The sequence below is a fragment of the Pleurodeles waltl genome, chromosome 8 (genome assembly GCF_031143425.1).
Source record: "Pleurodeles waltl isolate 20211129_DDA chromosome 8, aPleWal1.hap1.20221129, whole genome shotgun sequence".
In the NCBI taxonomy this organism is placed as follows: domain Eukaryota; kingdom Metazoa; phylum Chordata; class Amphibia; order Caudata; family Salamandridae; genus Pleurodeles; species Pleurodeles waltl.
In genome coordinates, this window is record NC_090447.1 from 384,979,002 (window position 1) to 385,006,326 (window position 27,325).

A 27,325-nucleotide genomic window follows, 5' to 3' on the forward strand; every position below is an offset into this window, starting at 1 on the left:
CCCCTGTGACTCCCTCGCCACCTTTTTTTACTGCAAGATCACAGACATCCACAGCAGCTTCACCTCCCTAACCACCGTGGCCAACACCAACCCCAACGCACCCAACCACACCAACCTCCTGAGCGCCTGGACCCACACCAACGATGGGGACACGACCAAGACCATGAGCACCATCTACTCAGGATCACCCGTCGGCCCCTGCCCTCACCATGTCTTCAGCAAAGCCAACCAAATCATCGCCCCCCAACTCCGTTTTATCATCAACAGCTCCTTGAATACCGCCACCTTCCCGGAGAGCTGGAAACACGTTGAAGTCAATACCCTGCTCAAAAAACCCAAGGCAGGCCCCGAAGACCTCAAGAATTACCGGCCCATCTCCCTCCTCCCCTTCCCAGCGAAGGTAATCGAGAAGATAGTCAACAGCCAACTATCCCGCTTCCTGGAGGACAACAGCTTGCTCGACATCTCCCAATCCGGCTTCCGCAAGAACCACAGCACCAAGACCGCTCTCATCGCCGCAACCGACATCAGGATCATGCTCGACAAAGGTGATACTGTGGCCCTCATCCTCCTTGACCTCTCGGCAGCCTTCGATACCGTATGTCACCACACACTCTGCACACGCCTCCACGATGCCAGAATTTGCCACAAGGCCCTGGACTTGATCACATCCTTCCTCTCCAGCAGAACTCAGAGAGTCCTCCTCCCTCCGTTCCTGTCGAAAGCCACCAATACCATCTGTGGAGTCCCCCAAGGATCCTCTCTCAGCCCAAACCTTTATAACGTCTACATGGCGCCACTCGCCAACATCGTCCGATCCCACGGCCTCAACATTGTCTCCTACGCGGAAGACACCCAACTGATCCTCTCACTCACTAAGGACCCCGCCACCGCCAAGACCAATCTCCACAACGGACTTCATGCCATCGCCAACTGGATAGAAATAAGTGGAATCAAACTTGATTTGGATAAGAAGGAGATCCTCATCCTCGGCTCCAACCAATCAGCATGGGACGACTCTTGGTGGCATGCCACACTAGGAGCAGCACCAACTCCCACCAACCACGCACGCAACCTCGGATTCATACTGGACTCAGCCCTCACCATGACCCAGCAAGTCAACGCCATCTCATCCTCATGTTTCAACACCCTCTGCATGCTTCGTAAGACCTTCAGATGGATCCCCATCGAAACTAGAAGAACGGTCACCTATTCCCTCGTCAGCAGCAGACTGGACTACGGCAACGCACTCTATGCAGGAACAATGGCCAAGCTCCAGAGGAAACTTCAGCGCATCCAGAATGCCTCCGCACGCCTCATCCTCAACCTCCCAAGCCATGAACACATCTCAGCCCACCTCAGAGACCTTCACTGGCTCCCCGTCAACAAGAGAATTATCTTCAAACTCCTGATCCACACACACAAGGCTCTCCACGACGCAGGCCCTGCCTACCTCAAAGAGCACCTCAGCTTCCACGTTCCCACCCGCCAGCTCGCTCCGCCAACCTCACCCTCACAATGGTCCCCCGCATCCACCATACCACAACCGGTGGCAGATTCTTCTCACACCTCATCGCCAAAACCTGGAACTCCCTCCCCGTCAACCTACGTCTGATCCAGGACCTCCTGACCTTCAGGAAATGTCTCAAGACCTGGCTATTCGAGCAGTAGCAACTCCCCGCCCCCTCCCAGCGCCTTGAGACCCTAACGGGTGAGTAGTACGCTTAACAAATGATTGATTGATTGATTTGTTATAGTTAGGAAATAGAATTTAAAAGTGATAGAAATTCACTGTATTTTAAACATACAAAACCTCAGAAATTAACCTGTTATAGTTAACTCAAATAACTTTAACTCGTGTCCTAAGGCAACTATAACTCGTGCCCTCGCCATGCACTGCTAATTTCCAACCAAATTACGGCACTCATGACATCTCTGTTAACATCACTGATAATATCAATGTAATATTTGCAGTAACATTTTTGCCAAAAAAACTATGCATGGCGGGGTGCGAGTTATATTTACTTTAGGGCATGAGTATATACAAATATTATTGCATAATCATACCAATTGTTGTGCAGGTGCCCTCACTGCAATGATGTTCTTCATGCATCAAAAATGTAATGTCTCTTAAATGACTGGTCCAACGGGCATCACAGCAATTATTGCCTCCAGGGATATCGGCCAAGTCGCATAACACAATCCTTACCAAGTGGGCTGTTCTGTCTGACAGTTGATGTCAATCTGCAGTAAGAACTTAAAGGTGACTAAAGGTGTAGGGCAGACTACTTTCTTAAGTAACCTGTGCTCACATTTATGTGAAAAAAAGACAAATGATAAAATGTGTCACTGCAATTAAAATAAATTCTAAAAACAGTGATTCTTCAGAGGCTAAATGAAAGGCACCAAAATAATTGACTACTAATTTATGATTTCACCCCAATTGCACAGCCATTTCTTCACTACAATTCAGCACCCTCAGGGCAAAGGTATTAAAGTCCATAATTTATATTGATTCCAGAATCCTTAGCTTTTGTTTCCTGTTACCAACTCTCAAATCGGGTTTCACACTCTCAATTACAACAAATGTTAGCCACTGTTCATTGTGAAAATGTTATTGATTGAAGTACCTGGCAACCTTTTATTGAAGATCACGATTCTTGAACAGTGGGCACTCTTCTCTTGTCCCAAGAGCAGGCCACCCTACATTTTGCATGATTTGCATGGAGTAATATCACAGCCAGGAAATGCTTACTTTCATCCAGCATTTCCGATGGAAGTCATAGTAGCCAAGAGAAGTAAAACCAGATGCATGATTTGCTCAAGGGTGGAAACACAGCCTGCCAGTAGGGGGGCATGACTGGGCAAGATGCATGAGATCAACACCCAACTATGACATCTGGTGCATTCCTCATGATCATTTAGCTTACATTGGTGTAGGTTAGCAGGTGTTCAATATGTCTGGTGTAAGAACTGAAAATATATAAGGTGAAGTCTGCTATTAGGTAAAGGAGTTTGTGCCAGTCGATTCACAGCCCCCCAGTCCTTATCTGATATAGGTTGGCTAGGATGGACTCCCATCTTTGCCGGGCTCTTAGGATACTTCTGGGCATCTTTGACTTTACAGTGGCATAGAGACAAGAGAAGAGGTGCTTGGCTGAGAACACCATGAGAAGGAGGGGAAGGGTTGTCCACTTGGATGTGGCATCAGGAAACTCAGGGTAGTTATCCCTGAGTTTCTCATGTACGTGAAAAACGTTAAGTAGATCCAGCGTATCATTCATGTTTGTAGGTAATTTGTCACAGAATGCCCTTCAGGAACAAATGACCCATCTCTGTCACCTCCCCTCCTCTCAGGGTGCCACAATTTGGGCTGCTGTCCGTTTTTGTAGCATTTGATGTAGTGGGTAATGAATAATCAGCTGACTGAAGTATTATAGTATTGCATTGTTATGGCAAGCCTGTAGGTGGACCCAAGCCTGTTGCATAAGGAGAACCATATCTATGTTACTACTAGATTGTCACAGAGACTGTCCAATCAATGAGCGGAGTGAATGAGGTTGGACCTGATCATGTTCAGGAGCAATATATGCCAAATAGTGGAGAGGCTTAAGTAAATAGTGGGCAAATGAGGCTTGAGCACATAGCACCGCTCAGAATCTGGAGCTATCAGAGCCCGCTCCGGTTGTAGGGCAGTGTCAGGGCTTTTCCATTGAAGGCAGGCCTGACCTCCATCCCAGGCAAGGTGCACCGGCAACGATCGAAGAGTATAAAAAACAAATGTGAGGCAGGGAAATAGGTATATTCAGAAATAAATACAGCAGCCTCGGAAGAACAAACATCTTCATTATCGCTATGCATCTTGATAGAGAGAAAGCTTGATCCATCCACATGTTTTGAAATTGAATCTTGTGCTGGCACTGAAGGGCACTGGGTTGCTACTTAACGAGTAACAACTGCAAATGTAAGCTGGAGGTCCTTTCCTGCTTGCTGATGACCTCTATGGGTACAGACTTCTGTGAACCCTACCGAAATGTTTCCAGAATCCAGTACTAGATGCCGCCTAATTTCACAGGGATAGGGCTTAGCATGATTGACTGATAACCTGCCCTGCTCCTGATATTGTCTGCTGGACACACCCATCCAGACCAAGGAGTCCACAGATGCAGACATTGAGCTCCAAGAAGTCCTCTCCATGCCTCACCTGGGTCTGGTGGAGGACTGCTTCAGATCCAACTATTTCCTAGTGCAAGTTATCTGAGTAGTACCTCTATCTGGAGATAACACTACCTACCAGAGCTACTATTTGCCTTGTGCCTGTTTCCCCCTTTTATCAGACATTTTACTTAGTACCCATTGACCTTCATCTGGTGTCATATGATCAGAGAGCCATCACCAGAATCAGCAGCCTGGTTATCACAGGATGCCCTGACCTGCCCTGTACTGAAGAGGCTAGGCAACCACTGCCGTCACACAAGTAAAAACATATACTGTGCAGGGGGCCTGCAAAGTCATAGGCCCTCATTACAACCCTGGCGGTCGGTGTTAAAGCAGCAGTAAGACCGCCAACAGAAAAAAAAATGGAATCACGACCATGGCGGAAACCGCCAACATAGACAGCCACTTTAACACTCCGACCGCCACGGCGTTACAAACAAACAGCATGGCGGTCACCGCCAACAGACAGGCAGAAGACAATGTACCGCCCACACCATTATGAGAGGCCAATCCGCCACCTTTTCCGGGGTGGATTCAACGCGAACAAAAACACGGCGGAAACAGGACTTGGAAGGGAAAACTCTCACCTCTACACACCCCATGAGGAACCACGACACCATGGAGCCGGAACTCCAAATTCTCCCTGCGATAGTCTTCCTGCTCCTCTACCAGGAGCACGTTTGATGGCGGCGACGACCACGGTGAGTACTGCACCTACGACACAGGGGAGGGGGGAGGGAAAAGAGAGTGACACACACACGCAACACGCAACACCCCCACCCTCACACACAACAACACAAACACCAATACATGCTGAAACATTACATTCCCCCCAACCCCCGTGGAAGAACGCAAGGACAAAAGGAAATTAGTTGAACGATTGTAATCAGGAAAAATTCATTACTCAAAAATATATATACACTATTAACAAATATGTACACCAAGAATTTAAGTCCATGTACTGCACCTACATAGTCCGTGGACCACTGGGCCCAAAATACATGGGCGAGGCCCACACTCAATACCCGATCCAAACGGAGAGAACACTGCAGGGGCACCAGATTGAAATAAAACAGGCACCTCAGGGGGAAAGGTAGGGGGGGCACCTCAGTCGGATGAGTGCACGACGCCAGCTCCACGAGGGGGCTCCATGCCCATTGATGTATCCTGGGGAGTGCAAAGCTACAGTATCACAAGTCTCTCCAGTAGGTGGTTTGCCCACTGCTTTATCCTGGGGAGTGCAAAGCCACAGTCTCACAAGTCTCTCCAGTGGGTGGTTTTCCCACTGCTTTATCGTGGGGAGTGCAAAGCCACAGCCTAACAAGTGGATAACAGTCTCCACTGGTTCTGGAGGGCACCTGCTGCCCAGAGTGCTTCATCCTGCCAAGGACTGAGGTAGTAGATGTGATACTCCACTGGTTCTGGAGGGGGCTTGGTGCCCAGAGTGCTTCATCCTGCCAAGGACAGAGGTAGTGAATGCCTTTCTCCACTAGTTCGGGAGGGGGCTTTGTGCCCAAAGTGCTTCATCCTGCCATGGACAGAGGTAGTGGATGCCTTTCTCCACTGGTTCTGGAGGGGGCCTGGTGTCCAGAGTGTTTCATCCTCCCAAGGATAGAGGTAGTGGATGCCTTTCTCCACTGGTTCGGGAGGGGGCTTTGTGCCCAGAGTGCTTCATCCTGCCAAGGCCAGAGGAAGTGGATGCCTTTCTCCACTGGTTCTGAAGAGGGCCTGATGCCCAGAGTTCTTCATCCTGCCAAGGACTGAGGTAGTGGATGTCAATCTCCACTGGTTCTGGAGGGGGCTTTGTGCCCAGAGTGCTTCATCCTGCCAAGGACTGAGGTAGTGGATGTCTTTCTCCACTGGTTCTGGAGGGGGCTTTGTGCCCAGAGTGCTTCATCCAGCTCATGGCGGCCGCAGCAGCGTCAGAATCTTTGGCGCTCACTGGCCTGCGGTGCTGGTGGCGGCGGTGTCCTGGGCAGCGGTGCTAGTGGCGGTGGTGTCCTGGGCAGCGGTGCTGGTGGTGGTGGTGTCCTGGGCAGAGGTGCTGGTGGCGGCAGTGTCCTGGGCAGCGGTGCTGGTGGTGGTCTTGTCCGCCGTGCAGATTTTCCCAGACTTGCCGGTTTTACTGTGCCCCTTCCCCACCTTGGATGGTGGCGCAACTGTCTCCACACTCCCAACTGTACCCCTGGGAGCGGCTTTGGTGGCTGATTTCTTTTCTTTCTCCCGCCGGTCACCTGTGTTCCGAATAGCTGTGGTTCTACCCGGATGATTTCCTCCACCATGACCCTGAGCTCCTCCTCAGAGAACCTGGGGTGTCTTTGCGGTGCCATGGGGTGGTGTGGGTGATGTTTGGGTTGGTGTGTGTTGTGATGTGTGGGGTGATATTTAGAGGTGTGTTATGTGAGGTGCTTGGATGTTGTGTGAGTAATGGTGTTAAGTGCCTGTGGATGCTAGTTTGTACACAGTGGTGTCTCTCTCTGGCCTTCAGTCGCAATTGTTGATGTAAGGGTTTGTGGGTGATATGTGTGTGTGTTTTATATTGTATTGGATGTGTGGGAGTTGTGTGTGTATGTGTATCAGGTGTGTGTATTTCGAATTGTTCAATGTGGATGTGTTTTGTAAATGTGTGTGTATTTTGAGCGGAATACCGCGGTTGAAAGACCGGCGCGTGGATTCATGGGTCACGATAGTGTGGGCGTATTCCTGTTGGCGTGACAGTGGAGGTTTTGTTATTGCCAGTTTATAAATGACCTTTGGTGTGGCGGACTTGTGTGGGTGTCTGGATTTTGGCTGATTCCGAGCTCACGGTCATAATGACCGTGGCAGAATTCCGCAGCCGCGGTGGTGTGTTGGCAGTCTTCTGCACGGCGGTAAGCGGCTTTTACCTCCAATGTTGTAATGACCCCCATAGTATGTTACTTGGTGGCCTGCGGGATCAGAAAGCCGCCATCAGTTTTGACAACTCCGCCTTCGCCCAGAGTGAGAAGTGATTGACTAAGACCCTTTTATAGTGGGATATCCACTATTTTAAAGGGAGTCTTATCCTAAATCTGAAGATAGGCATTTCATCTTGGCTACATACTTTTTGATTGTGACCTCTGAGACATTTGCATCCACTGTAGTAGAATCTTGTTTTCCTACCACATATATTTCAACTTTAGCAAATTGTGAATTTCAAGTACTCTCAAATTTGTAATCAATTAATAACCTCAAATAACTTGTGAAATAGTTACAATGATAAGGTATTTTTTATTCTTCCTTCTCATTTCGTTTTGCAGAAAGAGCATTGTTCATGGTGAAATAGTGATTGTGAAAAATATATGTGTTAACATGAGTGCCCATTGTTGAAACTGCATTTATTTGAAATACTTTGTTCCTTTGTCTGAATGTTTAATTGTTTAGTGACAATTTTTACTTTACACCTAACTGTTTTTAGGAATTGTAAAGTGTTTTTTTAATAAATGCAAGTTCTGCAGGAACCCTCCAATTTTTTCAACATGATAACTGTGATGTACTGTAGCGTAGCTCAACCCTTTCAACGAGACCTTGATTACTCGACAAGTTAACCAGATGGTAAGGCGGCTTTCAAGGTCAGCCTTCTATCACACACAGCATACTCACTGATCTGTCATTTTATTATTAACATTTGTTGGTTGCCCCTGCAACTGCAGGGTTGAAATCAAATCCATTTCTATGTTTCTCTGCCCTGCTGCATACCAGAATTTCCCTCAAGATTGGGGGCCTCAGATACACATTGGCAGACTTTTCAGCATCTTCCGGTCTTCAGGACAAACGTAACAAACAAAGTGCAAGTGTTTAGCATTTAAAACACATTTACTACCAAAACCTTACACTACTGGAATATCATACTATTGAACTCACTACCCCCAGCCTATTTTTTCGTACAAAACTGAAAACCTGTTCCGACAATCTTGTGCTCATCTTCTGTAACCAACCATTTCCACATTGCCCAGACCAGTGATCCCGCTCCTGTTTCGCCCTCAGGAAATCTGTATGAGTGTGTTATTTTCTTCTAAGGACTGAGTAACAACTTTCACTGCTGCTGTAGCATATTCTTTCTTAGGATTATGCTAGGAAGGGGTCACTGGATATTTTCACCCGGCATGTAAGGGATCTCAGAGTGGCATTGATAATTCTCAGAACAAGACTATAAAGAAATTGAACCATAATAGGCTGCCCGAACCACCTAAAGAATTTCGGACCAACTAACATCAGAAATACCAGGCACTCAAACACAGCAATACACAAAAGCAGTAGGGAAATCTAGAAAGGTAGAAGCATACGCTATATAATCCTGTTAATCCTCTGGCAGTTCTAACTTTGAAATTCTTAGTAACGTCAGCAAGAGGGAACCCTACGAATGAGCAAATCCAATTAATATTTGCTGGGACAAACACATGGGCAAAAAGCACAAAAAGTATAAAAGTAACTTGGAAAAAGGAAATCTGGGGGATCTAGAAACGAACTAAGGTTGACAGTAGGTAAAAAGGAAGTGTCAGCATTTCAGAAGCTCGGTCAAGAGTCTTCTTCTTTGGGTCAGGGGAGAAATCTTTCTAAGGCTCAGCAAGGCATTTTAAAGGGGCAAAGGATAGAGAGGGCTGTGCCTCTCAGAGTTCAGGGGGTTCAGCAAGCAGAGAAGAATGGGGAAGATCTCTGACCAAAATCCAGTTGGGGAACAATATTTTACAGTTTATAGGGCAAGATGATTTGTCTATCCATCACTCCATATGACACAAAAGGTAGAAATGCCCAATGGCATTCATAAGATTCCAACTGCAACATCAGTGAACATTTGCAGGATCTTCATGTGAGTGGCTTCCATCTGTATTCTTCCATGCAAATTTTAAAGATTTTATAAGCATATTTATTCCACAGTTCCTGGATGTACGGGTCTCAAGGTTGAGCTCACAAGCCTGGCATGCATAAAACAATAGAGTGTCTATTTCCAAGCTAGTTTTCTCATTAGAATGTCTGAAAGGAAAGCTCATGTTAGCAAGAATGACTAAGCATTTACTGCACAGTCAAGAAGCAGGGCCTTTCATTCCTCACGTAGGCTGATGCAAGTGAATTAAAACAGCACATTAATTTATGCATTTAATATACATTTAGCATTCTAAACCATAAATTCAGTATTAATACACAACCAGACTTGTTCAGATTACAAGTCAATTAAAAAGGAAACTTTCATGTGATTATAGGGTGGAACTACATTCTCTACATTTGCATGCTTCTTTTAAAATATTTCTTACATGAAAACTATTATTGGTTTAATGCAGACTGTTATCTTTCATCATAAATTATAACATAAAACAAATTAATTCTTCAAACATGAAGGTAAATTGCTATACCATATGTTTTTCAACTATTGACCTAGAGTGAATGCACATTAATATGGCTTTTCTATGCACCACTTTTCAACTAGACTATTAGTACTCTAGTTAACATAATGCATAGATTGTCACTCATAGTTGATCAGTGTGACATGAGGGACAGTACTAAAACGTCTGCTACATCAGTGCTAAAATCCATTTTCGTCAAGAAACATTTGTATTGTGCCTGAAAGAATGCCATTTTTCTTTAAAAAACAAATCCTGCTGCGAAACATTACATTTTTGTGTATATTTAAAGAATACAAAGTGAACTCTGTCAACCTATATCTGTGAAGCTTTGAGAAGTGGTTCACAATGTCTCACTCCACTGTCACAGAATAATGGCCAGATGTATTATTTTTCACTCAGTTCAGTAGGACAACTTGCTGCACTGCACTGTCCTCCATGAAAGGGAGAGGGCAAGAATGTGCCATATCTATTAAGATATGGCACATTCCTATCCTCTGCCCAGGCCGGCAGATGATATGCAGCCTACTACCAATGTAGGCACTCTAGCATCACAAAGCAAGGGTGCCTGTGTTACAGGCAGGATTACTTTTGTTCAGGAAAGAACACCATCTTACACAAATTCAATCCTTAGAGGCATTTTCCTCTTTTTAAGTATGCTGAAGAATGCAGCACACTTAGAAACAGAAAACAACAAGTAGCAATAAAGATATTTCTCCTTGTTGCGCCTATATCGAGAAGGCATACAATTCTCACACATTCCCAGGTCTACCATGTTGGTGAATATGGAATGCTTCAGAATATAAGGGGGACAACTACGCATATACCTATAAATGTCCCCCATGCAGAGTAATGCAAGGCAGAGACTTGACCCGCCTTCTGTAACAACAGATTTACCAAGCCACTCAGGGAAGGACAAGATGGCCTTGTGTGGCTTTGTAAACCTCATGCTGGTTATCGTGTCACCCTGCTCCTCTTCTTTAAAAAATAAAATACACAGAATTAGTATTTTCAGTGTTAAAATACATTTTTCTGTGTGAAGTTGCTGGATTTAACTGCAGAACAAAACTACAGACGTCTGCCTACAGACACTTTTATCTTAGCTGTCTGCCATAGCTTGTGCAATTAACCATACAAATATGTGCAGCCAGGGGCAGTGTGCCAGCCCCTTTCATCCATTGGTTGATTTCAATCAGGTCCTTCAGCCTTTGATCAAAGAAAGTGTCATTCATATTTTTGAACAGGCCAAAGATGTATTTAACATTTACTTTTAAATTTTGACTAAGGGATGTGATAGTCCACCTTCTTATCAGTGCCACCCATTATACATAGATGGTTTCAAAGCATTGATGCATGTCAGTGGAGGCATATTTGTGCACCTAAAATGACATAACACTCCTGTTGGCTATTACACCAATGGTAATTTTGTAAGTAAATGTGATTTTGCACTTAAACGTTTATGGCTACTAACTGTGATTTGTTTTCCTAAATTAGTTTTTGTGCTTCTGGTAATATTGTATCGACTCATTTTTTACCACAATTTGCTGTCAACTAAATTTTAGGTCATACTGATGTGAACTTTTTAATGAAACACTTTCCTATCACCTTTTCTCTCTTTATTTAGCCATTTTGAACCTGTGTGATATTACAGTTTTGCACCACGGGTAAATGTGCACCTAAATGCATTTTTGCACCTACATTTTTTTCAAACTCTCTTTCTGATGTTGCACCATGGGTGATTTTTATTGGAATATGATGTCAACCAGATGCACAGCTTTTACATGTAATGTGATATAATACCACTACAATTGTTTTCTGTACTTATTGATTTTGCACCGGTATGTAACACCATTCTCCTGCTGACAATTGCAATTTTGAAACTAAGGGCCTTGTGCTCAATGCACCCATTTTTTTGTGTCACCCTGCACCCCCTAACAATGCCAAGGAAGCACTGTATTCACAGTGCAGTGCTCCATGGCATTCAGTGTCCACAGATGTATCAGAAATTCTGATGCAACTGTGGTGCTAAACCTTAGCAAAAATGTTGACCCATTCAGTATGTAGATGAGTGCAGGTGTGACTGAGTATCCAGTGTTTGTGGTTGCCTGGGTGAAATGCACAAGGAAGCTGTCAACCAGCCCAGCACAGACATTAATTGGTGACAGGCTGTAAGGTACTTATGGATTTCGAGTGCAGAGAAATGCTCACTTTCTAAAAGTGTTATTTCAAAAAAAGTAATATAAAATCCAACCTCATCAATAAGCAGGATTTTCAATTACCATTCTGGCCATACTAAATATGACCTGGCTACCACTTTCTGATCAGAATCTACCACTCAAACAGTATATGAGAGTAGTCCTAATGCTATCCTATGAGAGGCGCAGGCCTCACAGTAGTGGAAAACAAATTTAGCACTTTTCCACTACCAGGACATATAAAACCCACAGGTACATGTCCTGCATTTTACCTATATAGCACCCTGCCCTATGGGTTACTTTGGGCCTACCTTATACCTTATACCTGACTTATATGTAGAAAATGGGGAGTTTAAGACCTGGCAAATGCTGTTAAATGCCAAGTCGGAGTGGCAATAAAACTGCACACACAGGGCTTGCAATGGCAGGCTTGAAACATGGTGTTAAGGGGCTACTTATGTGGGTGGCACAATCAGTGCTGCAGGCCCACTAATAGCATTCAATTTACAGGCACTGGTCACATGTAGTTCACTTTACTAGGGACTTACAAGTAAATCAAATAGGCCAATTGGGAATGAACCAATGTTACCATGTTTAAGGGAGAGAGCATATGCACTTTAGCACTGGTTAGAAGTGGTAAAGTTTGCAGAGTCCTAAAACCAACAAAAAAGTGTCAGAAAAGTGGAGGGAGGCAGGCAAAAATTAGGGGGGAGGACCACCCTAAGGCTGTCAGGTGTAACAAGATGGCTTTTCCATATCCCTAAAAATAGCCAAAGACCTTTTTCAGGCTTGCCAGGCAGGGGCCAGAGGTTTACTCTAAAGTTTGTAAATTTCTCTTCTTGCAAGTAAAATCAAATACAAAATCAGATTGTGGTGCTTTAGATACAAAGGAAAACATCCTGCCTCCTGCTGCACAACCTAAATATAATTTGAATGGGGCTTACCACTTTGGTGTTTCCAATAGAGTCAGAAATAGTCTTACCCATGCCTGTTCAAAATTCTTCCATGTTTGGATATGCACATCATGTGCTTCACAGCTACTACACCTTTTACACTTCAATTCTTCGCTCCCTCGTACTTTTGCCAATTTTCTCAGGGTCCAGCATATTCTATGAAGGGTAAAGAAGTGATTTTTCCATAATGCAGCAGATTTAACCACCGAATAGAGTGTAGACAAAGATACTTGCCATATCTCTTCCAGCTCTGCACCCGATATGTATCTGTCCCTTGCAAGATGTGGAGATTTCATATTTTCCTCATCTGCCTTCAACAGATGCTGCAACCACTATGCCCCTTCCTCCTTTATGACTCGGTGATCTTGAAGGTCTTTTTCCATTTGTCTAGGCTTGGAATCAGACCAGCCATGGCTCTTGAGCCATGTGTTCACTTGATACATTTTAAATCTGGAGAGGGACCCATTTGTCTTGCTATTCTAATAATCCCAGGACAACCTCTGCCTGTCATTCACTATTTAACCCCATCTATTTATGCCACTCTGTTTCAGAGGCGCAGACACTCCAGAGTCCCCAGGGAGTCCCATATTGGGGACAACTGACTACAGTAATGAATACTGAAGAGTGATCTGACCTCGTATCACAATTTAGCTGCTGCCTGCAGACATTTCAATCTAACTTTTTTAGGTGCCCCAAATTTGTAGGAAAAGCATCCTCTGGTAGACCTAGTAACATGGCCCTAAACATTACCCCCAATTCCTGTCTTATCTGGGTGATGGAGAAGCATTCTACTGTTTTTATAGCTTAAAAGCCCTACAGTAAAATTGTTGATCCAGGAGCCCTAAATCTCCTGTGCCAACTTCCCCTCTCAGCTTCTTTCAGGAGAGTAATATTCCCCTGCTAGCCCAAATAAAAGATGTAATTTTCTCTTGTATTTTCAGGAGAACCTTTTTTATTAAAATGTAATGGGATATTGTCAAACAAAAAGGTAAATTTAGGTACAAATTGACATTTTCACTGTCAGTCCTTCCATATATAGAGAGAGGAAGGTTCTGCCATCTCTTTAACAGCCCATCTGTCTCACAACCCATCTTTTCAGGGTTCACAGGTGCTATTTTCCCTAAATCTTGAGTGATCTTTATCCCTAAGTGTCTCATTTTGACTAAACCTGTTATCCTGCTACAATGCTGATTCCAAGACATTAGCTCCATTTTTTCTTCGTTAACCTTATACCCAGAAAACCTGCCAAAGTTTCTCACTTCTATCATAAGATGTGGTAAAGTAGATACTACGTCTGAGGTTTAAGCCATTAAGTCATTGGCGTATTAGGGATATTTTCCTGGAATAGGCACCTCCTATAAAAGGTTTGAACCCCTGGTTTATTCTTAAGCTCTGAGCAAAAGTGTCATTATAACAATCAAAAAGGTTGGGTGAGAGAGGGCAGCCTTGCCTGGTCCCCTTTCTATTTTCACTGGTGTTGATAAACTATCATTCACCAAAATCTGGGCAGTTGAACACTATAAATCTTAGATAGTGTTTCTATCAAGGCTTTATTGACCCCAAAATGACCCACTATGACCATGTACCTCCAGTTGACTCAATCAAATGCTTGGCATCCAAGGTCACAATTGACAATGGATAATTGGGTACTAAGAAAAAATGATAATCTCCATTTTCATAACAATAACAATGATTTGCCTTTCATTCTCATTGGCCTTGATATGTAGCACAATCCGACTAAAGGTAAAAATAGATGCCCGAATAATAAGCAAGCCTGCATATGTAATATTTCAGATTTACTACATGAACAACTGAAAGACCCAATAATAGTAACATGCTAATGGAAATATATAAACAAATACATAACAAATAAAATGTATCTTAAACTACATAAGTTTCTTTGCATGCTATCTGCCTCAAAAAATAAAAGTGGCCCAACAAGCAAACCAAAAACCTTCTTTTTTATTCACCCCTGTGCAACAATATTAAAAATTCCCCTAGCGGTAAGGCACACAAACTGTTATTTTCAAAACCTGATAATTGGCCACTAGGCCACTAGGAAAAGAATAATAATCCCATTTTCTTTTATAACAATAACAATGATTTTCATCCATTCACTTTGGCCTTCATATGTACCACAACCCTCCTAAAAGTAGCAAGGAATCCCAACAAATAAACTAGACTGCATATGTACATTTTCAGATTTTCTAAATGAACAACTGAAAGACTCATTTGTAGTCAGTTGCTAATAGAAATCTATAAATAAGTACATAACCAATATAATACATCTTGCTGTACATACGGTTTCTCTGCATGCTCCCTGGCTCACAAAATAAAACCGTGCCCAACAAGCCAAACAAAAAACATCTTCCTTATGTACTCCTGTGCAACAAATCAGAAAAGTCACCTAGCAGTGTGCTACACGCCCTACTATATGGAGAGCATGATAACATGCCATTAGGAATAACAAGTAACATTTTTTTTTATAACAACACTGATTGGCTTGCGTTCACCTTGGGCTTCATATGCAGCACAATCCAACTAAAAGTGGCAAAGATGCCCAAAAAGGTCAACTAGACCACATATGCAAAGTTGGAGAATTATTAGATGAACAATTCAAAGACACATTTATGGTTGCATGATTATGTAAACCAAAAAACAAATACATAAACAATACAATAGACACATGAAAGAACTCACATTAAATCTGATTCCCACTCTGTAGTTATATTTAGTGTTCCAAAAGATAGGAAGCTCCCTAATGACTTTCCACCCATTGGATGAGTCGCACAAAACTTTCTAGACCTATAGCATCTTCTACATATTGAGATGATGTGAATTTTTGTGGTGAGTCCTTAAGGGAGTGCAAAGGTAAAAGGGGTCCCAAAATATGTTTTTCACAAATGCATTTTCCATAGACTACTGTATTTAATATAGTGTGAAAATGGCTGAATGGATTTACATGAAATTTGGCAGGACTATAAATTATGGGGCAGAGATGATGCTTTTCAGATACTGCAGGTACATTTTTTTAAGTTATACGGCATTCAAACTTAGGGATATCTGTCTGTAAAAACCCTGCAGCACTTTTGCAGAGTTTCACAAAAGTTTGTGAAACCTCTGCGGTACATGACAGTTAACTTATTTAAACAATAAATAAATACATTTTCCTACCTATAGCTACTTAAATAAAGTGTTAATAGGTAGGGACCTTCTACTTACACACAGTCAAAGTATAGTAAAACAATGTGGCTACATTTCATTCTCTAAAAGCAGCCATGACGCAATTATATACTGGCTTGTCGTCACCATGTACCATGGTGTACTGCAAAGTTATCATGGTATACCATGGTTCAAAATATGACTAAAATCTAGTTGCATTATTGAATTGCAGTACTCTTGTGTCACTCATCGTGTCTATGGGCAACACAACACTTAAGTCAATTTAAAAGGGAAGGCAATGACACCATGCATGGCCCTGAAGTGATTGGTAAATATGGAGAAATACAAGACAGTTCAATTTGCTATTTTGAGTTACTCTGCACACCATAATCAATATTGCTGCTAAGTTTCACATTAATCTGTATACAACGCCACTGTAGGCACTCCACTATACGCTAATCCACTGCACATCAGTCCACTCCACACCTCTCTACTGTACGAGATTCCACTGTATACCACGCCACTCAATGCTATTACAGTTTGTGCAACTCCACTGTATGTTACTCCAGTCTAGATCACTCCACTGAATGCCTCTCTACTGGACGCTACTCAACTAGACACTATTTCAGTCTATGGCATTCTACTGTATGCCACTCTACTCTGTTCCACTGTATGCCACTCCACTCTACAACACGTCACTGTATGCTATTCACTGTCTCCCATGCCACTGTACGCTACTCCACTCTTTGCCACTCCAATGTAATACACTCCCCTCAATGCCACTTCATTCTATGCTATGTGATTGTATCCCTCACCATTGTACACTAATCTACTGTATGCCGTTACATTCTACCCCACCCTCACTGTATGCCACTCCAGTCTACACCACACTATTATTCGCTACTCCACTGTTCGCTACAGAACTATACACAATTACACTCTATGCCACTACATTGTCCAGCACTCCACACTATGCCATTCCAGTTTCCACTATTACACTGTATACAATTCCACTCTATGCCAGTCCACTCTACGCTATTACACTATATGCAACTCTTTCCGTATACACCACTCCAAAGTATGCTACATCGCTATCTATATGCTACTCCAGTATGGAACCCCCATTTGAACCTAAAGGTTCAACAAATGCAAAGAAATGTGGAAGCGATTTTTCGCTTCGCTTGTACACTAGGACACAGACCAGTCCATCCGATTATAATGCTCTATAAATCCAAATGTGTTTCAGCGGCAATTTATGGGGGGGGGGGGCTTTAACCATCTTACAATGGCTTCTTCTGGTATCAAAAAATGTAGGGAACATTATTTGTCATGAGGAGTTGGGAATTTGCTATATTAAAGACTTGATTGATATTGCTCCACTTCTGTTATGGATAAAAGTATGGCTAAACCCTGCGGCTACTTTAGCTCAAGATTGTGTTAAAGATTGTATCTCACTAGCTAATCGCAACAAAATTCCATGGCTCAATTTAATTCAGAACTCCTTTCGGAAATTGGACCTAGAGTTTATGTGTCTTAATCCTGAGCTCATGCCTGTAAACGTCAAGGAAATTGTTAAATCTCGATGCATAGAGTATACTATGAAACATAGATACCAAGCGGCTGAGAAATTGAAGTCATTTGAATTATATGTACAGACTTTAACTTCAAACCTGATAGAACCCTATTTTATCTGGTTTCCGATCCCCTCACTTTACTCATTACTTGTACTTCTTAGATTTAATATGATTAATTTTGGAGTGGCGTTTCCAACAAAATGTATGTGGCAAAAAACATTAACGCCGTGTCCTTGTTACAATCTTTCTAAACAAAGCACCTGTCACTTTGTTTTATTTTGTTCACTTTATTCAGTTCCTAGGAAAACTTTTATATTGCCAATTTTGCGCAAATTACATACTTTTTCTCATAAGGAGGCACTGATAGGTATTCAAAGACTTCCATCTAAGCAAATGTGCAGCTCAATTTTAAGTTTTATCAAATCAGCTATTACTATTAGAAACCGATATTAATTGGTAGATGTCACTGTTCGCTAATGTAATTTTAATTTTGATTTTATTATTATGTAGGATTTTATAAGTGCTATTTATTATTTAGTGATTCAGAAGGACTAAGGGATATGCTTGGATTTCTAATAATTAGTTATGTAATATTGGTAGATTGAAGAATTTGGTCTTTTGAATCAAGTTAAAAGGATTGTATTTTATGGTGATATATATTTTATGTGTGTATATGCACTTTTATGGCAACTTGCCGAATAAAGATTTTTGACTGACTGACTGACTACTCCAGTATGTACTATTCCACTCTACCCAATTCCACTGTATGTCACTCCACTTTATGCCATTCAATGTATGCCACTCCACTGTGTGCTCATCCACTTTATGTCATTCCAATGTCTGCCACTCCAGTCTACACCAGTTCACTGTAAACCACTGCACTGAACACTACTCCACTATATGCTATTCCAGTTTACACCACTCTACTGTACCCCACTCAACTCTATGCTATTTCACTCTACTATACACCACTCAACTCAGTGCCACTCCAGTGTACAGTAGTCAACTCTACATCACTGCACTATATGCTACTTTACTCTACCTCACTCCACTCTTCACTACTCCACCCTATACCTCTCCACTGTATGCTACTCCACTCTATGCTATTCTACTCTATGTTATTTCATTCTACCCCATACTACCCCCCTGTACTCCATTGTACGCTATTCCACAGTTCACCACTCCATTCTATGCTATAACATTATGCTACTCTTTGCACTCTAATGTATGGAATTCCAGTGAGCCCCACTCCACTGTGTGATTACACTCTATCTCACCCCAGAATACAGCACTCCAGTCTAACCCACTTCAATGTATGCCACTCCACTTTACCTACGACATTCTCTTATTGCACTTTACGCCACGCCACTGTACACTGCTACACTATATTATATTACACTCTACACTACTCTACTGTACCCCACTGCAGTCTATGCTATTCACTTTGTGCCACTCAACGGTATGCTACTACACTCTACGCCACTTCAAAGTACTCTCCTCTACTTTATATAACTCAACTCTGCAAAACTCTAAAACACTCTATGCCACACAACTGGACTTCACTCTACTCTGTCCCCATACACCTCACTGTCCAAATTTGCACTCAATTCTATTCCCATACACGCTATTGTACAATATAATATTCTGCTCTACGACACTTTCCAACACTGTATGGCACAGCACTCCACTCTACTTTATGAGACGCCAATCCAGTTTATTACTGGCTCCTTGACTCTACACTGTATCACTTCAAAGTATGTTACCCTACTGTAAGCTAATCCATTGTACCCTACTTCATTCTATGACACTCCACTGTATACCACTCCACTCTATGCCATTCCACTTTATGCCACTCCACTCTTCAGCCCTCCACTGTACACTGTTCCACTGTACGCTACTCTGCTTTATGATAATCCACTCTATGTCACTACAGTGTATGCTACTCTACTCTACGCCACTCTATTCTATGACACTGTCCTCCACTTTATATGACTGCACTCTATAAAAGTCTGCCACACTTCATGGCACTCTGCAACATTCTACTGCACTCTATCCATGTACACTCTGCTGTCCAACTCTATGCTCCACTCTATGCTCATACACTCCAATGTAAAAACACTCTATTCCACTATACAACACTTTCCAATATGGCACAGCACTTCATTCTATTGTACAAGACTCCACTCCAATTTATGAAAGCTTACTACCTACACTACACCAGTACATTCCACTCCATCCACACTCAACTCTACTCCACTGAGATTTTACCTCACTCTACACTACTAGCCATTCTTTCACATGCTACTGTATTTTGTGCAACTCCACTCACCAACACCCTACTACACTGTATGCCTATTTCTGATACTTTACTACTGTCTATACTCCTTCCTTCCACTGTACGACACTATACTATACTGTATGCCACTGGAAAACACTCTACTCCACTCTAGTCTATGACACACTAATCCACAATACAACACTGTAAGCAAATCTTTGTATGCCACTGCACCCCACTTTAATCCACTGTACTCCAACACAGCACTCCACTCTGCTACTCCACTGTATGCCACTCCACTCTATGTCACTCAACATCATTGCACTCGGTAGCACTATATGCCAATCCACTGTACCACACTCTACAACAATGTACTGTACACCACTACACTCTACTCTACTGTAGACTATGTCACTTTCCAATGTTGTACGACACCCCACTATACTCTACTATACAACATGGTACTCCAATGTATGATTCTTTACTCAACTGTATGCTATGCCCCTCCACTTTACTCCATTCCATGTCACTGTAGCCCACAACATGCCATCCGCTGCAACACTTTACTCCACTCTACACTACCCCACTCCAGTGTACTGTACTGTACTATATTCCACTATGCTGCACTTCACTCTACGCAGCTCCACTGTCCAACACTCTACTCCACTGTATCCACCCATCCAATCTATAACACTGTACTACACTTTTTGCCACTCTACTCCACTCAATGCCCATCCACTCTACATCACTGTATTTACACTGTATGACACTCAGCAACACTCCACTCAACTTCGCTCTACAATATGCTATTCCACTATTTGACATGACACTCCACTCAAAGACACTCTCTTCCACCATACTCTACAACACTCCACGTTCTGATACTCCACTGTACTCCACTTTGAAACACTCTTCTGCACTCTAAGGCAGTCTACAACACCCTATTCTGCTGTTCAACATGCCATTCCACTGCACAACTCGCTGCTCCAGTCTACAATACTTGACTCCATTATATGAGAACCCATGTCACTACACTATGTAACACTTTACTGCACTGTACAACATGCTACTATGCTCTACTCTACTCCACTTGATTCCAGTCTTCAATACTCCAGTCTATGACAATGGAGGGTTCAACACTCTCCTCCACTGTACTGTACAACACTGCACGTAATATCTCTCCTCTTGCAACACTAGAGTCTGAGGATGAAACACATTTTTATTAAAAATTAGAAAACACATTGAGATTCAATGAAAAATCCAAAAGTTAAAGCGTAGTTATAGTTCAGAAAATGTATTTCCCTTATACAATTCAACTTTACACTATACAAACTTTAAAACTTCTAAAGTTATAGTTCTAACTTTCATTTACACTTTGTCCACCAAATTCAAATTAATGTAAATGAAGAAATAGAAATGGGCTCTAGACAACGATGGCCCCTCCATCTGCTGCACTTAATGCAAGCCATGGAGCCGCTGGTTTTCTTCATGCATGGTAGCGCTCAAGACTGGGGGCTCCGACTTTTGCAAAATATACATATTATTTTGCTATATACTGATGATGTACTTCTTGATCAATGTCCCAATTAGCAGGTCACCTAGCACCATGTATTAACTTGAAATGTTTGGGCAAATCTTGGGTCTCAAAAAAAGTTGGAATAAATCATGTATTACCTTATTTAATTCTCTTTCCAGCTCACTAACCAGACAACACTAACTCTAACTCACCACTCTACCATGCACATTGTTCTCACAAATAACGATACTCCACTGTACAACACTGCAACACTACACTGTACGAGATTCACTGCCACTGTACTGCATGACACCACACTCAACAAAACTGAACAATATGACACTCTACTCCACTAAACTCCACTCTACAGCACTCTGCTACACTCTACGCCACTCTACAACACTCTATGACAGTCTATTCGATGACACTCCATGTCATGACACATGCCTTATTTGATGTCATTTTGTAACAAGACCCTAACTGGCAGCTAAGAAGAGATTTCTAGCAAGAATTATTACAGATCAAATCTTCCACCCTTAGAGCATTTTAGAGGTGGTAACCAAGAACAAAAGCATTGCCTATTGAAAGTAAACTGTGGCATTTTATGTAAAAAATACCACTGTGTAGGCTTTAATACAGAGAAATAACAATCCACTCTTAAATTCCTATTCACTTTACCATATGCATTTCACAATCAACATGTCACCCCTACTGCTGTCATGATGGCTTGTTATTGTAAACGATCAGGTCTATAACCTTTGTTACACAAGGCAACTGTGCAACAATTAATCAGAGAAGTACAAATGTATACAAAATGAGTTGGTAAAGGAAAATAATAGTATAGCCAGTAAAGGTTTATCATAGTTCATATCTTCTATCATCACAGTTTTTTCAGGTGGATCATGAACATCAAAACCCTATTTACTACAGTAATCTCTGTAATACATAATACCTGCCTACAGGTTTAGCACCTGTAACAAAACACCAGCCTACAGGTTTTGCACAGGATAATAACAATTCATTCTTAAAATCCTTTCGTGTTTTACACATGCGTTTACCAATATGTAGCTCAGGGCAAATGGCTTTGTCATAACATTTCATAATATACCAATCAAACTTCTGAAATCTACATTTCTCAATGAACTGATGAAGCATTACTCTTTACTATTGGTTTTACACCGTACCTAACATTGGTCTAATCATGTGCTGGTAAATTGACAACCATCATACATATAGCTACATTATTACATATATGTAGAAAATACAGCTTGCAAAACAATTTACAATCCCTCTCAGCAGGGCATAACAAGATTCATCAATGTGAAACCCCACAGGGTTTTTCGGAGGGTGGCTATCACAAACGTCCTTGCCTACTGTGGTAATCTGTGAATGTATGTGGAACAAAATACCTGCCTATAGACTGTAGCACTATGTCATAACAACCATTAACAGCTCACTGACTTTAACAAATGTTTTTTCTCACTTGGTAGTCTAGACCACATAACTTTATCATAACATATTATAATAGGCAGACTAGACCTATGACATAAGAGATACTGTTCCCAATGCACCAATCAGACCTATAGCTTCACCATAATCAACTGAGGTCTACAGCTTTAAGTGTAAGTTGTTCCACAAGGCAACCATAAAGCAGATACTCACAAACTTAGAAAAGTATGCAAAATTACAGTTGGTAAGTAAAATATTCTCTCTCCTGAGAGGGCCTAACAATTAATCTCACAGAGCAAACGATCTATATTCACAGTTTGTCACACAGGGTGACCAACAACAAAACCATTACCCACTAAGGAAATCTATGAGATTACGTGTAACAAAATACCCATCTATAGGCTTTCACATAGAATGATAACAATCCATATGTAAATGACTATAGATTTTCACATACTTTCTCAGGACTAGTGCCCTTATCATAACATTTCATAATAGAGAGATAGGACATGTAGCCAAGAGCATTCGCTTGCCACCATAACCATCACAGTCCTGTTGTATTGAGTATGATCTTGCTTGCAAGCCAAAAAGTCCAAGCAGTCTTTTTAGAGGAAGCACACAAATTTGGCCCAATCAAATCCTGTACTCATCTGAACTAACATGTAGGTGGAGCCTAAACCCCTCTCTCATTAGAACTCTGAAAGCTCTTTTTTGTCCGTTACATAAGGTCAGGAAACAGTAGCACTGCCAAGACAGACCTACATACCAATGTAAATGAAAGTATCCCTGGGCAGTCAATACTGCTCTTGCACTCAAAACCACACTCTGAGGTCTACAGTAAATGATAAAAGGGAAGCATGCTAGGACAGCAATACATTCCTTATGACTGCACTCCTCCCATCTGTGCTGTTTCAAGAGACAACAAAAACCATAAATGATTTAGTTATCTAAAACACATTAACAGCATTACAATGTTTCGTCTCTGCCTCTGAAAGTTGAAACTTAGGCAGCCATGTTGCTATTGACTCAAGCAGCTGGATCAATACAATAATCACAGCTGTGTGAGTGGAAGCACACAAATTCATCCAAATCACAACATGTGTTGCTGACAACTAAAATGTAGGAGGAGTTAAAGCACCTCTCTGGCGAACCTCCAAAAGCTCTTTTTTAAGTTGATTACATGAGTAAACAGCTGCACTGTCAAGCCAGACCTAAAACTACATGAGTGGCACCTTACAAGAGATAAAATGGCAGAAATAAGCTCTCAACAGAGATGGTCTTAGAGTTTACTCCAGGAAGTATGCCATAGCTTAGCACTAAAAAAACATGAGGCACAATACACATTATACATTTCTCCAGGTCCTCTACGCGTGCCATTAAGACCATAAACCTAACACATACATCAGAGCACTAAATAGTCAAACCTTGGTTAACTTTAAATAATGTCAAACCGGATTGTGCGAACCTCTGTCATTAAACTAGACGTTAAGAATGCGAGTACAATTGCAATGTTGAAAGGGGTGCTTAAAAGAACATTTTTCCCTCTGAAAATATGTTATCAGACTATTCCTTCCATTGAAAGTACAATTTTTTTCATTCATTGTCTGGAATATTTCTCTCACTTTGCATGATTGGTGTGGCAAGTGCCGTTTTCGATGTACAAGCATTGTCACCTTTCTTAATTTCATGAATAAAATAGGTTTTATCTGTTGCTATAGCACTATGCCCTAGCAAATTTGCATTCTAATCACTGCTCATTTCCTTTTTATTTTCCCTCTAGTGAAGTCATTTTCGTTTTTATCTTTTTTTATGTTATTAAACTGCAGTAAACTTCGCATTGAGAAAATTGAAAGAGTATGTCTTTTTATGGGTCTGGAAAGACAAGCTGACATTTTGACAGGTTGCTTGCATATGGATAGGTTAAGAATTGCCAATATTCGCTCATGCCTCTCCTACTTATTGCTTTGTTGACTTTATTTGCATTGCAGTGTGTCCTACACCCTAGACTCTGTGACACAGTTCTAAGAAATACTGGGGCTCAATTACAAGACCCTTGCGCCACTGCAGGGTAATTATTTCTGATGCTACTTTGGTGCAGAACAGTCCCAGACCCTGCAGCGTATTTGCAAACTGGTGCTATGGTACCATTGCTCCAGTTTGTAGACCCTTGAGCCACCTTACACTTGTGCCTGGTATAATGTATGCAAGGGAGGCCTTCCCAGCAAGGTGGCCCTTAGGAATGGTGCAGTGAAATCTACAAGGTTGCGCTGCATCATTCTAGAGTCATTTTTTAACACCTGCTCAAAGCAGGCATTAAAGTGAGCTGTGCTTTGTTCTATATGCCACCGCCCTTTGCTGGACTAGCATCAAAATATTTGACGCTAATCCAGCAAAGAGCCTCAGCTGCATCTGAAATTCTGACGCAGCTGCGCTAACAAGCGCCATGGTGCGCTGCATTGTAAATACAGCACTACCATGGTGTCATTCGGGGGGGGGGGTCAGTGCGGCACAAGCAATCTAGCACATTATAAGCGATGCACCAGTTTGTAGTAAATGGGTCCCACTGTGTCTTCAGTATATTATGATTCATATCCAAGGAGGAAAAAGGTCACCAGAGCTTATGTGCTTCCAAGCAGTCTGACAATGTTGATGGTGTGTGACACATAACCTGCAAGCCATACTTCAAGTCTGGAAGGAAAAATATGCTAATATTTTACAAGTGAAGCATGAAATTTGAACCAAAAAATGTAAGCGTTGAAAATAGCAGGAAATGGGCCTACCGCTCCCTATGATTTATGCTTGCAAACGTAAGTGACTTCATTTGTAGGGCGGCTAAAATGAGGTAAATAATTTGGGATTTCCTAAGGTTATTTATTGACTGGTTGCACTGTAGAGTAGATGTATCAGTTGGCATAACTGTTTGATTAACAGTGAAACTGTCATGCGTAGTTTGTCGGAAGGGAGCCTGCCGGCATCCCTTCAGTACACCCTGTGGTACAGTAGTAGGTGTTGTAGACTGGGTGAGCAGCCGCAGGCCAAATTCTACATCAAGGCAGGGCTTAGAGTTAGGACTTTTCCTCCCCTGCTGAGTCAATGGGCATAATCTGAATAACAAAGGTAATAAAAAGGGGTTACCTACACCATTGGAAATACAACATATACTTTTTTTTCATAGCAATAACAAATGAAAAAATATATACATTTAAATATATACATTTACATTTTTTTGGGGGTGTGTGCATATTCCGTTCGACTAAAACTAAAAGATGTTATACGAAGAGATTGAATAATATAGCTACTAACATATGATTATGAAATAGTGTCATTTACCACTATTGCTGCACGTTAAGGTACACAACGTCGTTGTATTATGCTGGACCATGCACTTTTGCAGAAAGAACTTTGTGCAGTGATCTAAACTTCTACATTACTTTAATACGGCCTTCAAAGTATTTTGTAATTATGGAATGGTCAAACGAAATAAGGCTTATAACTATGGTTCTTATAGATAAATAGCAAGTAAGATAATGAGTGAGTGAGTGAATTTTGGGGCCTAATGTCTCTGTGGGTGTACGCATTTCATGGAGTTGAGATGCTTCTCAGTGTATAAACGAGTGTTCTAGTGTTCTATAAACTCCATTATTAGTAACAATTAAATGTATAGAATATTGTTAAGGTATGTTATTTTTCCGAGGCAATAGCAATTTCATTGTAAAAGGTAGCGTATTTTAAAGTTAGATTTTTTTTTTTTTGCAAATTAAGAATTCATGAATAGAATATGTATTTTGGAAGACTTCTACTAGAAGCCTCAATTATGAATAACAGATTCTAAGTCTGGTTATTCACTGCAATGACATAGCAAAAGTTGTTTCCACCGTTCATATGTCTTAATGAAGTTCCAAGCTGCTTTCATAGGCTCTCATAACACTGGATCTAGCACAATTTAGGAAGGAGAGTAGGTGAGAGGGTACTGAGCGTGGTTGGGGTGGCTGGCAAGTGGTTTGGGGGGAGCAGTGCGGCACAAGCAAACATGTGCATTATGAGTGATGCACCAGTTTGTAGTCAATGAGCCCCACTGTGTCTTCAGTATATATTGATTCATACCCACGGTGGAAAAAGTTCACCAGAGCAGATGTGCTTCCAAGCAGTCTGACAATGTTGATGGTGTGTGACACAACCTGCAAAGCATACTGCAAATCTGAAAGCAAAAAGCTGCTAATATTTTACAAGTGAAGCATGAAATTTGACCCAAATACTAGGGGCGTATGAAATAAATGGAAATAGCAGGATTTGGGTCTACAGCTGTCTCACAGTAGGTGAGAGGGCACTGAGCGTGATTGGGGTGGCTGGCAAGTGGCACAGCATTGTATTTTTTTACATTTAGCCTCAGAGAGAGGAGGCCATGCTGTGTATGGCTTTACCATTATTTCTTTGCTTGTGAAGAAGTTGAAGGCAGGGAGAGATGTTTTTTTAAGGTCAGTCATAACATAGAATTATCAATCACTAAAAAGTGAATAACCAGGATGTTTTAAGGATTGGGTTCTGAGTAATATCATGGGAAGCTTGAAATGTGCTCATGTTGTCTATTTGATGTCACTCAGAACTCGTAAATGAAAACATCCCCTT